Raw genomic sequence first — 14,664 nt, forward strand, 5'->3', positions numbered from 1 at the left:
CTGAACCACCCAGGTGCCCTAAAAACATTTCTGTAAATGTTCTTACCTTGAAGCAAAGTCCACTTTAGTTCACTTATTCAATCGGTATTTATTGCAAAACTATCAGCACAACGAATTGTGATAGACACTATATGATGCAAAATTACACACAATGTAAATGTGGTACCTGTATTAAAGGGGATTACAAACTAGAAGGTAAGAAAAAAAAAAAAAAACTTTTGCAAATATATGAAAACAGGCATTCTGTGAAATGTCACTGATATGCTGCCAGTCATGAGAGTCAAAAGAGGGAGGACTCACTTCCAGTGTGGAGGAAACTGTCACCTGAACTAAGACTACAAAGATGGTCATAATTTCAATGGCCAGAACACAGGTTCAGGGGAAACAACATGAATATGACCAAAGGACAAAATGTGAATACAGATGTAAAGCTGAAAAGGGCCAACAATGTGTTCCAGGAAGAGCCAGGAATCAAGATCACCTGAAGATCTAGCCATGAGGTAACCAGCCCTATGTTGAGGACAAAGGAGAGGGAAGAGCCAGAGTAAAGCCTGGATTTCCCAGGAGAGGCCAGGTGGGGGAAGCCAGAAACTTGTTTGGGGAGAATGGTGGCTATGGTTCCATCTATGCTGAGGACATTTCTAAAACCACTTTCTCACAGCTGATAGGCCTTTAAAGCTGCCTAGGACTTCAGACTCTAATTCAGCCCTTCTGTCCTTCTGACCAAGACCAAGAGAGGTGACTGAATTGCTCAAGCCATGAAAGTGGCTGAGATGGAGTTGCAGCCCTGGTGTGCAGACTCAATTCAGTACACTTTACACTCGTCCCCTTGGTCAGACAGAAATGTCCAAAAGTCAGGATGAAATGTAGGTTTGTTGCTTTGTAAAGAAACCACAGTTATAGAACTGAGTCACCTGGACAGCCTGAAGTGGTGGGAGTGAAAGTGCTAGGTCTCTGAGAGCCAGGCTAAGAGGGAATAGAAGAGGAAAACAACAAACTTGGGTTACATCCATATCCAGAGGGACAAGGAAGGCCTTTTACAAAGGCACATCTGAGAGTTAGGCAGAGAATCAAGACAGTGTAGAATCCTAGAAGCCAAGGTCAGTATTTCCTCTTCAGCTAAAACATACATGCTCAAAAAATAATCTGCTGAATGAATGAATGGATGAATAAAGACAGAGTGAGACAAAAAATGTTTGTGCCCCACGTAGGTAAAGCACTGTGCTAAGCACTTTATGTGGGAGTATATGAGATAATCTCACAACAATCCTATGAGACGGAATTATGATTATCCTCACTACCATTCAAGAGGAGAAAACAAGCTTATAAATTGCCCAAGTTAAACAGCAGGTATCAGAGCCAGAATTAAAAATCAAGTCCTGGGGCACCTGGGTGGCTCAGTCGGTTAAGTGCCTGAGTTTGGTTCAGGTCATGATCCGGGAGCCCAGGGATGGAGCCCTAGGTTGGGCTCATCGCGTCGGGCTCAGTGGGGAGTCTGCTTCTCCCTCTTCCTCTGCCCCACCCCCCACTTGTGCTTTCTCTCGCTCTCGCTCTCGCTCTCTGGTAAATAAAATCTTTTAAAAATTTTTTAAAAATCAAGTCCTCACTATTCAGGAAATACTGTTAATTTTTATTAGGGTGGAAAATGGCAAGGTAATGATGTTTAAAAATAGAATGTTCTTGGGGCACCTGGGGGGCTCAGTCGATTAAGTGTCTGCCTTCGGCTCAGGTCATGATCTCAGGGTCCTGGGATGGAGCCCCGCATCAGGCTCCCTGCTCAGCAAGGAGTCTGCTTCTCCCTCTCACTCTGCCCCTCCACCCTGCTCATGCGTGTGCGCTCTCTTTCTATCAAATAAATAAATTCTTTAAAAAAATAGGATGTTCTTATTAGTAAGAGATATACACTCAGTGCAATGTCTGAGATTTAGCTTTGAAATATGCCAACAACCACCAAAAAGTGGGGAGGACAACTGAAAGAAAAAATTGGGGAAATACTGATAATTGTCAAAACTGGGTGATGGGTACATGGGGTTCATATACTACACTCCCTGTTGTTGTATATGTTTGAAATTTTCCATAATAAAAAGTCCACTCATGCGTGGCTTCCCTCCCTGCAAAGATGGTGGGGAGTAGGGAGTTGGTCAAAAGAAGGGAGAGCAAACATCAAGAAAAAAAACTGCTGTCCCGGCAATAAGGAATTCACCTCAGAGATAGTGTGCAGGAGAAATGTAAGACCAGAAGCCAGACCACAAAGCATTAAGAGACATAGATAAAACAGGTGGTAAGGAAATGGCAGTAAAATTGCATTTTAGATAAGAAACAGGGATAGGAAGGAGAAGGCTAGGGTGGCATGAGAGGCCCAGAGCTAAGTAAAGTTACTATGGTTCTACCTTGCATATAGATAAAAACCAAAAGAGGAGAGGAGGTTAGGAAGATGCTAGAAAGGAGACACTAATTGACTAATTAATTAATTAATCAATTAATACATATAAAATAAACACATGAAAAGATGCTCATCCTCCTGAATAAGAAAATGTTATCTAGGCTTCAAAAAAATTAGTTCAAAATTAGGCTTCAAATTGGTAAAGATTAAAAATATTTGATAATGTTCAGTGCTAAAGGAGAACTACACAATCTTTTCAGTTATTTGGTATTATCTAGAAAAATTTTAAACATGCATATCCTTTGACACAGAAAATCCACTTGTAGGATTTTATCCTAAGAAGTATACAAAGTACAGAAAGATGTATACAATGTATACAAAGAAGTATACAAAGATACACATATACAAGGATGCTTGTTAGCTGCAAAGACAAAAACAAATGTCCATCACCAGGGGACTAGAAAAATTGATACAAATAATCAATATAATACTACGTAACTATTAAAATATATTATAGATCTGGGTATTAAACATGGGAAAATGCCCAAGATAAAAGCATTAAATGAAAAAGTTATAGAAGAGTAGATATATTGTAATCCCACTTCTGTAAAAAGCAATTACTTTATCTCTTTTTCTCACACATACAACATGCACCCATACACACGTTAGCATACCCAGTAGAAAAAAATATGGATAAATATAGACCGAATTCTTTTTTTTTTTTTAAGATTTATTTATTTGAAAAAAAGAGAGTGCACCTGCACACCTGCTCAGGGGACAGGCAGAGGGAGAGGAAGAGGGAGTCTCAAGCAGACTCTGCACCCCACACAGGGCTCTATCTTACCACCCCAAGATCAACACCCCAGCCGAAATAGACTGAAATCTTAATGGTGATTAACACTGGGACATGGATTATGGGTTCCTTTCCTTATTTAAAAATGCCTGAATTTTATTATGCTCATATATTACTGGTAAAATCATGGGGAAAAATGTTAAAAAGTCAAGGACTTTCCAAAAGCAAGAGATTCTGAACTATGAAAGTGTCATGATAGAGAGGCGCCTGGATGGCGTAGTCAGTTAAGCCTCTGACTCTTGGTTTCAATTCAGCTCAGGTCGTGATCTCGGGGTCGTGGGATCAGCACAGAGTCTTCCTGGGATTCTCTCTCCCTCTCCCTCTGCCCCTCCTGCTCATTCTCTCTCTCTCTCTCAAATAAATAAATAAATCTTAAAAAAAAAAAAGAAAAAAAAAGTGTCATGATAGAAAGGTAAGGGGAGGGGCGCCTGGGTGGCTCAGTCATTAAGCGTCTGCCTTCGGCTCAGGTCATGATCCCAGGGTCCTGGGATCAAGCCCCGCATCGGGCTCCCTGCTCCGCGGGAAGCCTGCTTCTCCCTCTCCTACTCCCCTGCTTGTGTTCCCTCTCTCGCCGTGTCTCTCTCTTGTCAAATAAATAAATAAAATCTTTAAAAAAAAGAAAGGTAATGGGAAAAAATAGGGAGCAGGAGCCTTAAAGTAAGGTCATGGTCAAGAATGAGGAAGATAGAGGGCAGGTCTAGGGCCTACGGAAAAAATGAACCTTGGGGCACCTGGCCGGCTCAGCTCCTGGAGCTACAACTCTTAATCTCGGGGTTATGGGTTTGAGCCCCATGTTGGGTACAGGGATTACTTTAAAAAATTAAAAAAGAAAAAATGAGCCTTGGGAAACATGCAAGCAGTTGGTGAAAGAAATGGGACCCTGAGAAGGCAGCACAGGAGCACCATGAGGAGCAGACAGAGCTCAACTCACGTGAGGCAGTGGCAACTGCTGTCAATCAGACATCCCATTTTCCTGACTCCCCAGAAACACTGAGCAGCCTAGGGTTAGCAAAAGAAGCCAGAAGAGAAAGTTTAGGGATGGCAACTGGCAGAGCAGACAAAGTCAGGCAGGTAAATGGTTCTCAGACCCAGGAAAGGCAGCACTGAAACTGTGGGCCATGGCAAACCGGCATCCAAGCTAAGATGGAGGTGGGTGAAACAGTGGGGAAGAGAAAGGTGGAGAGATGGTGTGGGGGAAGACACTGGAACTAGAAAGCACAATGAAGGCAAAGAGCCTGAGCTCAAGTTAGAATCACCCCTAAAGAATTCTTTCCCAAACTTCTTTTTTTTGTCCAATTTCTATACATCATCACATCAGGAGGAAGATCACTACTAGTGTCAAATATTGCAAAAACCACCTGGTTCTGGGTTTTTCTCTTGAGCACTAAGTGATCTGTTAGGAGGGTGGGGCTCCCTCTAGGTTCCTCCCCCATCCAGCCCTTTAGAATTTCTGGGCTACTGTTAACAGAGCAGATGCTCTACTCCCCGTGTGGAACTGCCTTCTTTGTGTGTACCTTTTACTGGCCTGAAGCCTAGAATAAGGAGTAACTATCCCCCCAAACTGAAGACCTCACAGTATCCTATGAGGACATAAAAGGGGTCCTAAACTTAGGATCAGAAAACTTGGCATCAAGTCCTAATTTCTTCTTACTGGCTTTGTGCACTTGAAAGCAAGCCATGTCACCTCTTTGTGTTTGCTTCCTCATCTGTAAAATGGAGCTACTTGCATCACAGGGTTGTTGGGAGGGTAAAGTAAACGAAATGTATACGAAAGTGTTTTATGAACTATAATATGTTAGGTGTGCAAGGTATACTTATAATAAAGCAAACATTTTAGCGTTGGTGGTATAGTGGTTAGCATAGCTGCCTTCCATAAAGCAAACATTTTCATTTCCGCCTATGTACAACTTTCATCAATGGTGTTATAAGACCATAAGTGGGCACTAGTAATGTCAATGTATCTATGCCGGCTGAAATGATCCTTGTTCTTATTGCTTCTAACCTGTATTAAAACAATTTCCTTCTCGGGGGGAAATCGGAGGGGGAGACAAACCATGAGAGACGATGGACTCTGAAAAACAAACTGAGGGTTCTAGAGGGGAGGAGGGTGGGAGGATGGGTTAGCCTGGTGATGGGTATTAAAGAGGGCACATTCTGCATGGAGCACTGGGTGCTATCAAAACATCAAAAACTAATGACGTAATGTGTGGTGATTAACATAACAATAAAAAGTAAAAAAAAAAAACACAATTTCCTTCTCAAAAACTCAACATTGCTCACAAAATACCTTCAACTTCACAGTTGCCTGCCATATTTAATGTCTTATACTTTGTTTCAGTTTTCCTTATCTCATATCAATTTTTATCTTTAATCTAACTACAGTTACTTTTCATGTTTTCCTTTTCTGCCGTCTACTATGTTTGTCACCTGCATGAAAGAACTGCATTATGTAGGTTTTAATAAGGTTCCTCACACCTGGCCTTCAGTGGGATTCCTATGTGGTCTGATCAACCATGAGAATTAAATCAAAGTAATTTAGATAGTACGCTCTCAAGTTATTTTACCACGAAGAACCAAGAGGGTGACTTAATGAATCGGCACAATTCCTTAATTTCTAGGTTAGTAATTCAGAACAGCCTCCTAACGAAGAATTAATTCATCAGTTTCAGTGTTAGTACAGTATTAGGCTGAGCAAAGAACTAGTACAGATAATTTCATAGTCACTGAGTTCAAATTCCTGAATAAAATTTGGGCAAATAATCTTGTATCCTGAAAATGGTGATAGTGAGCTCAACTCCCAAAGGTCCATCACCAGTAAGTCACAACACCTGGTGTTAAATCCATTACCCACTCCCAGGCTGGCCACTAGTTGTCTAGAGACCTTGTGACCCAAACTGACTAGTCGTTCTTCTTCACACATGAGGACAAAGTGCTCACAGCAGTAAATGGCCAAAGTAAGAGCTAGATAATACCAATGAAAAACTTGTATTTCTTCCAAAGCAAACTTTTGCAAGACCCACAGAAAGCAAGTAATAGCCCCCCAGCCTGAAACCATGAACATACGGAATTAAGCAACACATTTTCAAGCAAAATACTGCTTTTAGCAACCTGGAAGTACAAAGGCAGAAGCACTGTTTCAGCCAGGACCAGAGGCAGCCATAAAATCAGAACTCTCATCACACCACCAACTCCACAAGGAATGACTTCCTGTCACTTCATATCAGAGATCATTCACTTGTTCATTCAACAAACATTTACTAAGTAGCTACTCTGTGCCAGAGATGATTAGGTATTAGGATATAAGAATAAACAAGACCAGGTTCTGCTCTCAAGTAGGTCACAACCTAGCATGGAAAACACACAAATATATCAAAAGTTAAGAGTACAGTGAAATTATGAAAGATGCTTGGACAGACTGCAATGGCCACACAAAAGAGAGGCATTCAGCTTAATCTAGAAAGAATCAAAGAATCTTTTAAGAGATGGTGGTGTCTTAATTCCTAGTAAATGCAAGCCTAGGAGTCAGAAAATCACTAGAATGGGGAGGAAAATTAGCAGAAGGAATAGCCTGAGCATGCTGGGACCCTCAAGGAGTTACCTATAACTAGAGCCTCAAGTGCCAGAGGAATTGTGGCAGAGGAGGGACTAGAAAGGCAGACACAGAAGAGGCTGGGTCATAAAGGTCCTTGTGAGATGTTGAAATAGAGATATACCAGGATCTAGATGGTCACTGTATTTTAAGGTCAAAAGAATATTATTTACTTTTAACTGGAGTTAAAGACCAGCTGGAATGGAGGGGAGATTTGACTAAGACTGGAAGAGATTTAGGGCCAGTTATTTCTAATCATTTCTTTCTGGTTCATACTTATTTTTCTCTTGACTTTTTTTCCTCTCACAAGGAAAAAATAAAACTGAACAATTCTGTAACAAAGGCTGTGAACCTTCTGTTCATCAAAAACATTTCTGAACAGAGTGCTATATTCTATCAAAATAGCCCAAATTAGAGAGAGATGACAAATCTCTCCAGCATCTGGAGTCTTCCTAGCAAAAAGACAAAACCAGGTCTCTGATAAGACTAAAGCTAGAGAAACATCCCGACCATGGCCTGCACAGAACATCATGCTGCCTGGCATACTCTAGCACTCTGTCAATGGGAATGCTTACAGTTCTCAAAACAAGGACATGCCAAACAGTTACCTCCCGGCTTCTCCATAGAAACTGCCAGGAAAAAACCTACCAGTGCCAGAAATGACCTTGGACTTTATAGTGTGGACTCCTGCCCACCAGTACTAGATAAAGACTACTTCGACAATTCTCTCACCTGTCCAAAGTGCAAACAGGTGGAGAGAGCAGGCTGCCTTCCTCACCAAAGAAACTGAGCCCCTCTCATCCATGCACAGCACCCAGCTATACTCCTACTCCTACTACTACTGAGCGTAGCGCCCCCATTACTACTTCTAACTACACTAACAACTATTAACAGCAACATACTACTACTAATAGCAAGCACTGACCACTCACAAAGCACTACACCTCATCTCCAGTCCTCAATACAATCTGCAGAGAAGGTTATATTAACCCCATTTTACAGATGAAAAAAATAAATAAAATAAAAAACAAGGCTCAGAGAGGTTAACAGCTTGCCCAGATCAAAAAGCAAGCAAAAGATAGAGGTGGGGTGACTCGAAAGTCATGCCCTTCCTATTGTACTAGGCATCTCAGAATTTTCCTAAAGAAAGCAAATATTCTAAGCCTTCTTTTCAAGAGTTTCTGAAGTCGATCCATTTGACTAAGAGTTAATCAAAAACATCTCTTTCAGCAATCACTTTGTTTTCAAAACAACATATGTAAACTAGTTTTTATTTTCTTTGATCAAGTGAATATTTTAGATAGAAAATGAAAGGTATTTCAAAGAATTTATTGTGTGAATGCCTTGATTTTAAATTTCTTCATTTATTTTTGGCCAAAATATAAACACAGAGAGCAAAAGACAGAATTTCATTCTACTAGATCAGAATGGAGATTAACAATTTAAAAATTTTTTCAAATATAATTTACATTATATTTTATGCAGTGAATATCAAGAGGCAAGCAATTTCAAATAGACTGAGCCTTACCTCAATCTTATTCCTCCTGTTCTAGGGGACAGCACTCCGAGTGATCAGCAGACACTCCCAGCCTACATACAGTGAACCAGACAAAGGGGGTAAGCAACGCCTTCATGCTCCCAAACCACAGTGGAAAGGAAAGTGTGACGGCTTCCTGGGGAACCCAAGCACATATACAGTATTTATAAATCACTGTTCATCCAGACACACAGAAACAAAATGTTACCTGTGGTTTGTCTACAGAAATACTTAAAGTTAACAGGTGTATTTAAATGAAATGATGCAAAAACAATCCCATACTAACGTGACCACAGTATAGCTAACCTTTTTCACGGAAATATATGAAGATAATCAATTGTCACTAGTCAAAATTAATACTGTATAAAAACTTTATTCAACAGCTTTACTGATTAAAAGCTTGATATACCTGAATCACTTCTTCCTTCACAGACCTATAGCCACTTCTGAACTAAGAACTACTACTAAAATGTCAAAAATATCACCACTGTGGAAATGCCCAACACAGTATCTGGCATAATTCAACAGATATTGGTTTATGGAAGAATTAATGATTTAAAATAGAAAAATTTAAAAGAAAGAGAAAGAATTGAAGGGAAATACATGATTTTTTATAGATTAAGGGCGGGGGGGAAAACCAATCCCCATAACTAAAGCACAATTATAGATAGTCAGAATTACCTCACATTTCATCTGAAAATTTATAGTAGACTCCAGCACATCTTAACACTCTAAATAAACTCAGAAGGTACAATGATTCTGATACTGGTTTTTTGTTTTTGTTTTTGTTTTTTTTCATCTAGAGTTCGATACCTCATCCACAGACAACACACCAACTTTTGTCTGAATGCTACATACAGGGCTCTGCTGCAGAGCTGCAGGCTTCAGAGTTGGGAGTTTGCACACTGCCTTTGAATAACACAGACAAGACACAGTGTACAGACCAAACTCGTTGAAGGTGGATAACACTTCTAGTGAAGATAATGTCCTGTGAGGGCTTAAATGGCAGTCCCTAAGATTTAACAGATTCAACATAATGACTTCATGGCAGTAGGAGAAAATGAAGTTTCATGGATTTGGGGATATGAAGAACATTTAACAACATAAACTGCTAGGGTCTTCACATCCCCCTCTAGAGTTGCACACATTGAACAATGACACACAAGTTAGTGAAAACAGGCTCTTAATTTAGATTTATAAGAATTGGACTGAAACCCCCTAGAATTTACATATATTACAGTGTCTAAGTTTGTCTAGCATTACAAACAATAGCCACAGTGCTGAAAAGAAATTATGAGTCACAAGTCAAAAACAGGAGGAAAAAAAAAATGAAGAGAAGAAAGCTTTGGATCCAAATACAAACAAATTCTTTGCTTAAAATATTGTCAATGACAGCTACCATTCTGATTCGGAGTGAGAAGGAATGATTTCACACTATCTTCTACTCAGGAACAAACTCCTTCAGCCCCCAAAAGCCCTTTCCCAGCCCCGTCCACCTTGGTGCCCAGGCACTGATATAGTCAGCCACATCCACTAACAAGCGCAGGAATTCTAACAGATCTGAGTCACCCACTCCCCCGCAGGAAGAGGTCATTCTCTATCGCGAAGCCCACTCTGCGAAGTTCTCTTGTTCATCCCCCAGGCTGCTACCACCATGGCCCACATAAAGCAGCCTACCAAACTCGGCAGCCTACCAACACTCCTCTACACTCCCCAAATCACAACTCCGGCCTCACCCTAACGCCAAGGTAGCCAACACTACCCACCGTGGCACTCTTGTGACACTCAGTTTCCTGCCCAAGAACCCCTCACCGCCAGGATGCATCCGGGCCCCGGAGAATCCAGCTCTTTGCTCAATTCCCCTGTGCCCAGCTGAGCTCCTGCCTTTCCAGGAACTAATCACTGGTTACCCCAGAGAAGCTAAACTCTTAGTGCCTCTTCTCCCCAGCCAGACCCCAATCCGCCAAGTTCACAGATCTCGGGAGGCGGGGGGTTGGGAGAAGACACATAAGCGATGCGCCTTAGGGACCAGGCACACTGAGGCCCCTAGAATTCCAAACGTAAGCCCCCCCACACCCACCCCACTATGGTCACCCTTCAGGGCGTCCGCATCAAGCGTCAAGAGCGTACACCACTGGAGTTAAGTCTCCGTGCCCCTATGACTCCCTTTTCTGGCTACGAAGATAACAAAATATAAGCCACCGAGGCCCAGGGTCGAGGCCAAGACCCCCTCCAAGGCTCCGGCCACTGGAGTTTCCCAGTGGGGATCCAGCGCCCCAAGGCCCGGACCGCTGGGACCGGCTTGCTGCCCCAGGCCGCTGAGCGCCATAGGTCCGGGCCGCGTCCCCACTCGGCCCCCATTGTTGCGGGTCCCGGCGGCCCGAGCCGGGAGCCGGGGGCCGGCACCGGCACTCACCTCCGGCGCCGCGGCTCCCGGCCGCGCGGGGCCGGACAGGGCCAAGTGGCTGCGCGTCCCGCTTCTCCTGCCTCGGCGGCGTCTGCGGCGGCGGGGGCGGAGGTGGCGGCTGAGGCGGGAAGCGGCCGGCCAGGCCCGGGCGCCGCGGGCTGGCTCTGGCCGAGCGTCGGTCTTCTCCGGCGGCGGCGCTCGCAGGCTCCGCTCGCGGTCCGCGCCAGAATGCGTCCCCCTCCCGGCCCGCGCGCCCGGCCGCCCGGACGGGAACACGCGCCGCCGACAGTAAAGTTCCGCTGAGAGCCGCCCGGAGGCCCTTCTTCCCCAGCGCCGGGTGGACCATGATTCGTTCCTGGATAGAGCCATCTATGCTACAGATGACCGTTTCAGGAGTGAATACGGCACGAAAATCCCAGGCCTGAATCCACCTGGGAACGGTTCCGGGGTGGGTCCGGCAGAATGGGTTTGCATCCCGCCAGCCACCAGAGAGGCATGCTGGCTGCTAAGGGCTTCAGTTGAACCTGGGTTCCTCCTCATTCTTCACTTAGGGGAGGCTTGTTAGGATTGAATGAGATGATGCAAGTGCCTGGCACGGAGATATGGGGTTCAACATTGGGGCCCGATCATTGGTGATTCTGTCAATGATGATTGCTGCTATTACTACCATCTCATACAGAGGTTGTGCACAGCGCTCAAGGACCCTTGAAATTGATGCGCACCATGTAACTCTCGGTTTTCCCCCCTCCACCCCCACCTCCTGTCCCTTTCCTGTTGACTGAAGCAATCTTCAGAATTCCCTGAAAGAAAAGCAGGGTCAAGAAAGGGCTTTCTTAATCACTGACACGGGGCGTTGGGAGTTGGGAATTGCTGCCATATGGGCTCTAGTTAATGAGAAGAGTGTATTGTGTCAGCTCTCTGCACTACAGCCAGGTTTCCCCCCCACTCCTTTTCTTCCTCCTCCTACTCCTCCCCCCCTCCTCCTCCTCCCCCTCCTCCTCCTCTTCTTCCTCCTCCTCCCCCTCCTCCTCCTCCATCCACCTCCTCAGACCCAGGTTCTCCTCCTCCTCATCCTCCTCCTTCTCCAAGGAAGGGAACGTTGGCAAGATGATGAAAAAATTCTAAAAACGGATCTTTTTTTTTTTTTTTTTGGAAGGTTTGTTTTGTTTTCTTCATAAAATCAAGAGGATAAAAAAAAATTTTTTTTCTCTTCCCTACTTCCCTTTTCTTCTGGGCCTTCACACCTCTAGATATCAGACATAGTTATTTTCAGAACAAATTAGGTTATAAAAATACAAGTGTGTGTTCCAAACTATTGATGGAAATTTAGATCTGCCGAGGTGCTCCAAAAAGTATTATAGCTTTCACATGTTCTCAGATGTCCCATTCTCAGTCCTGTGGCTACTAAGACTAGGAAAATTTTGCCTTGATACCCTTCTCTCTTGTCTGAAGGGACTTTCCAGAAAGGCTCTGGTATCAGTCACTTGCACCTGAATAAAATTTTGTCACTGTGTCACACACATATACATATATATTTCCTTTTAGATTATCCCCTGGGAGTAAGGAAAAGGGCTCTGCCTGTCTGAAGGAATTTTGATAACTATCTGGAAACAGCAGGCTCATGGGTTAGAAAGCAGCTCACTCAAAGCCTCGGGAGGCTCTCTGCTCCCTCAAGTAAGAGGACTTCATCCTATACTCTTAAAGGACAAAGGATCCCTCAAAAGCTCATTCACTTCTCTCAGCATCCTGAGGTCAGGTCAACATTCTGACGTCTCCTTGCTCCAGGTCTTAAATTTTCCCAATTGGCCTCTTAGTTTGGACTCCCTGTGTGACACATAAAGCAGATTTAGTCTCAAGGTGGGGAACCTGAGTGGCTCAGTCGGTTAAGCGTCTGCCTTGGGCTCAGGTCACAATCCCAGTGTCCTGGGATCAAGCCCCACATCTGGCTCCCTGCTCAGCGGAGAGTCTGCCTCTCCTTCTCCATTTGCCTCCCCCCCCCCCCCCCCCCCCGCTCATGCTCTCTCTCTCTCTAGCTCTCGGGTTTAGATAAGAACCCTAAAGATGACCAAAGGGAGAAGAAAAAGACCAGTGAAGCTGAGCAGAGGCTTGAAAAAGGAATCTTATTGTTTATCTCCCCCCTAAAAGACCAAATGCACAACCATCAAAGACACCCACGCTTACCTTCCTCCTTTGTTAATGAGGTTGGAGCAACAAGGGCCAGGGCTTGCTCCCTTGGTGATGGAAGCCCCTTCTATTCCTTCCTCCCAAGATGCCATTGCCCTTCTGTGACATCACTGTTTCCTTGCCTTCCAGGAGCTTCCCTGACTACTTGAATGATGTTATGCCCTCACAAACCACCTTTGGGGATCATGGTATCCCCAATTCACCTGTAGGAAAATGGGTTCTATTAGAGGGAGTCCCTAGAGTGAGTGACATGCATACCTGCCTATTGATGGCCCTACATTCAAGTGAGGTTTAAAGATCTGGGATCTTCCTGTTAGAATTAGACAAAATTCACCAGCAACTTGCTAATCAACCAGAAGCTAGAATTAGGCCTTCTCCATCACTGTGAACTCACACCTGGAAAAAACACCCCCTTCCTTTCCCCTGTTTCACCACCTCCTCTTTCCATAGAAGCCAGCTTAATCCTTCCTCCTCCAGCCAAACTTCCATCCCATCCCCACTTCTGGATGCCAAAGATCCCAGAAGCCATGATCACTCTGAACCAGGTTCCAAAGTAGCAGATAATTGTATTTCTTTCTTCAATAGCCATCTTATTCTTGGGATGTTTTTTGGACTTTCTTCTTATACACTACTTCCCTCATACTAGATTATAATCTCTAGGAGCCTTTTTATTTTTTCTATTTTTAAAAATATTTTATTTATTTATTTGAGTTAGAGAGTGAGTGAGAGCGGAGGAACAGGGGAGCAGGAGAGCAGAGGGAGAGGGAGAAGCAGGGACTCAATCCCAGGCTCCTGGGATCATGACCTGAGCTGTAGGCAGATGTTTAACTGATTGAGACACCCAGGTGCCCCATCTAGGAGGCTTTTTAAAGAAATCCACCCCAATGTCTAATGAAAACCTGTCAAAATTGCTATACCATAAAATGCCATGTTTGGCAATTCTTTACTGAGTACCAGGCACTGTGATGGATGCTAGGGAATAGTAATAAGATATGCTAAGCATAACTGTAAGCATTTTACAGGTACTAACTCATTTAATCCTTACATTGACATTGTGAGGTATATACAATTAGCATTCCTTCAAAGTTGGAAAAACTGAAGCTGAGAAGTAAGAAGAAGGTTGGGGTTTGAGTACAGAACATCTAGGTCCAGAGTCCACTCCTATGACCACGTGCTAAAGTGAAGAAATATGCTTAAAAATGAGCTTGGAGGGTTCTCATCAGTAGAGTGTTAATAAAATCCTGTTCCATGCGGATGTTCATTCAGCAAACATTTATTGTCCCCAAACTGTATTTCAGACGCTGACCTAGGCCTTGGGGAGCACAGTACTGAACAAGAGAAAACATGTCTCTGCCCAGAAGTAGTTTACCTTCTAAACAGGAGAGACAAGCAGTACAAAACAATTTCATATGCTAATGAGTGCTGAAAAGAACATAAAACGGAGACCTGTACAGGAGAGGAAGTCAGGAGAGGGGAGGAATTGAATAAGGCTGTGATGAGGTAAGCTGAAACCTGAATGCCGAGAATGCCAGAGAGATGCATGTGAAGGCTCGGGGAAGGAGAATTCTAGGCAGAAGAACCAGAACTCAAGGGCAGCATGGTGTGTAGTGAGAACCCCAGATGACTATCCTCGAGAGTAGATAAGCGGCCTGTAACTCTGCTCCCAGATTACATGGTATTGAAGGATCACTTTTAGGGCTGGCCCTGGAAA

General features: G+C 43.8%; 1 protein-coding gene across 3 annotated transcripts in view; it reads right to left on the reverse strand.

The window, feature by feature from the left end:
• The window catches only part of RAD54L2 (RAD54 like 2), a 107,964-nt gene extending 96,983 nt beyond the window's left edge, over positions 1 to 10,981 (reverse strand). Inside the window, exons 1-2 of one of the 3 annotated variants that reach the window (XM_078077653.1) lie at positions 10,779 to 10,981; positions 8,354 to 8,415 (exon numbers count right to left, since the gene is read on the reverse strand). The gene's annotated coding sequence lies outside the window, so the exon portion shown is untranslated. Of the gene's footprint in view, positions 1 to 8,353; positions 8,499 to 10,778 lie in introns of all 3 variants that reach the window. The other 2 variants (XM_036074899.2, XM_036074900.2) reach the window with 2 other exon arrangements.
• Between the last annotated feature and the right edge of the window lie 3,683 nt (positions 10,982 to 14,664).

Source organism: Halichoerus grypus, chromosome 1 (assembly GCF_964656455.1).
Source record: "Halichoerus grypus chromosome 1, mHalGry1.hap1.1, whole genome shotgun sequence".
Classification (NCBI taxonomy): Eukaryota; Metazoa; Chordata; class Mammalia; order Carnivora; family Phocidae; genus Halichoerus; species Halichoerus grypus.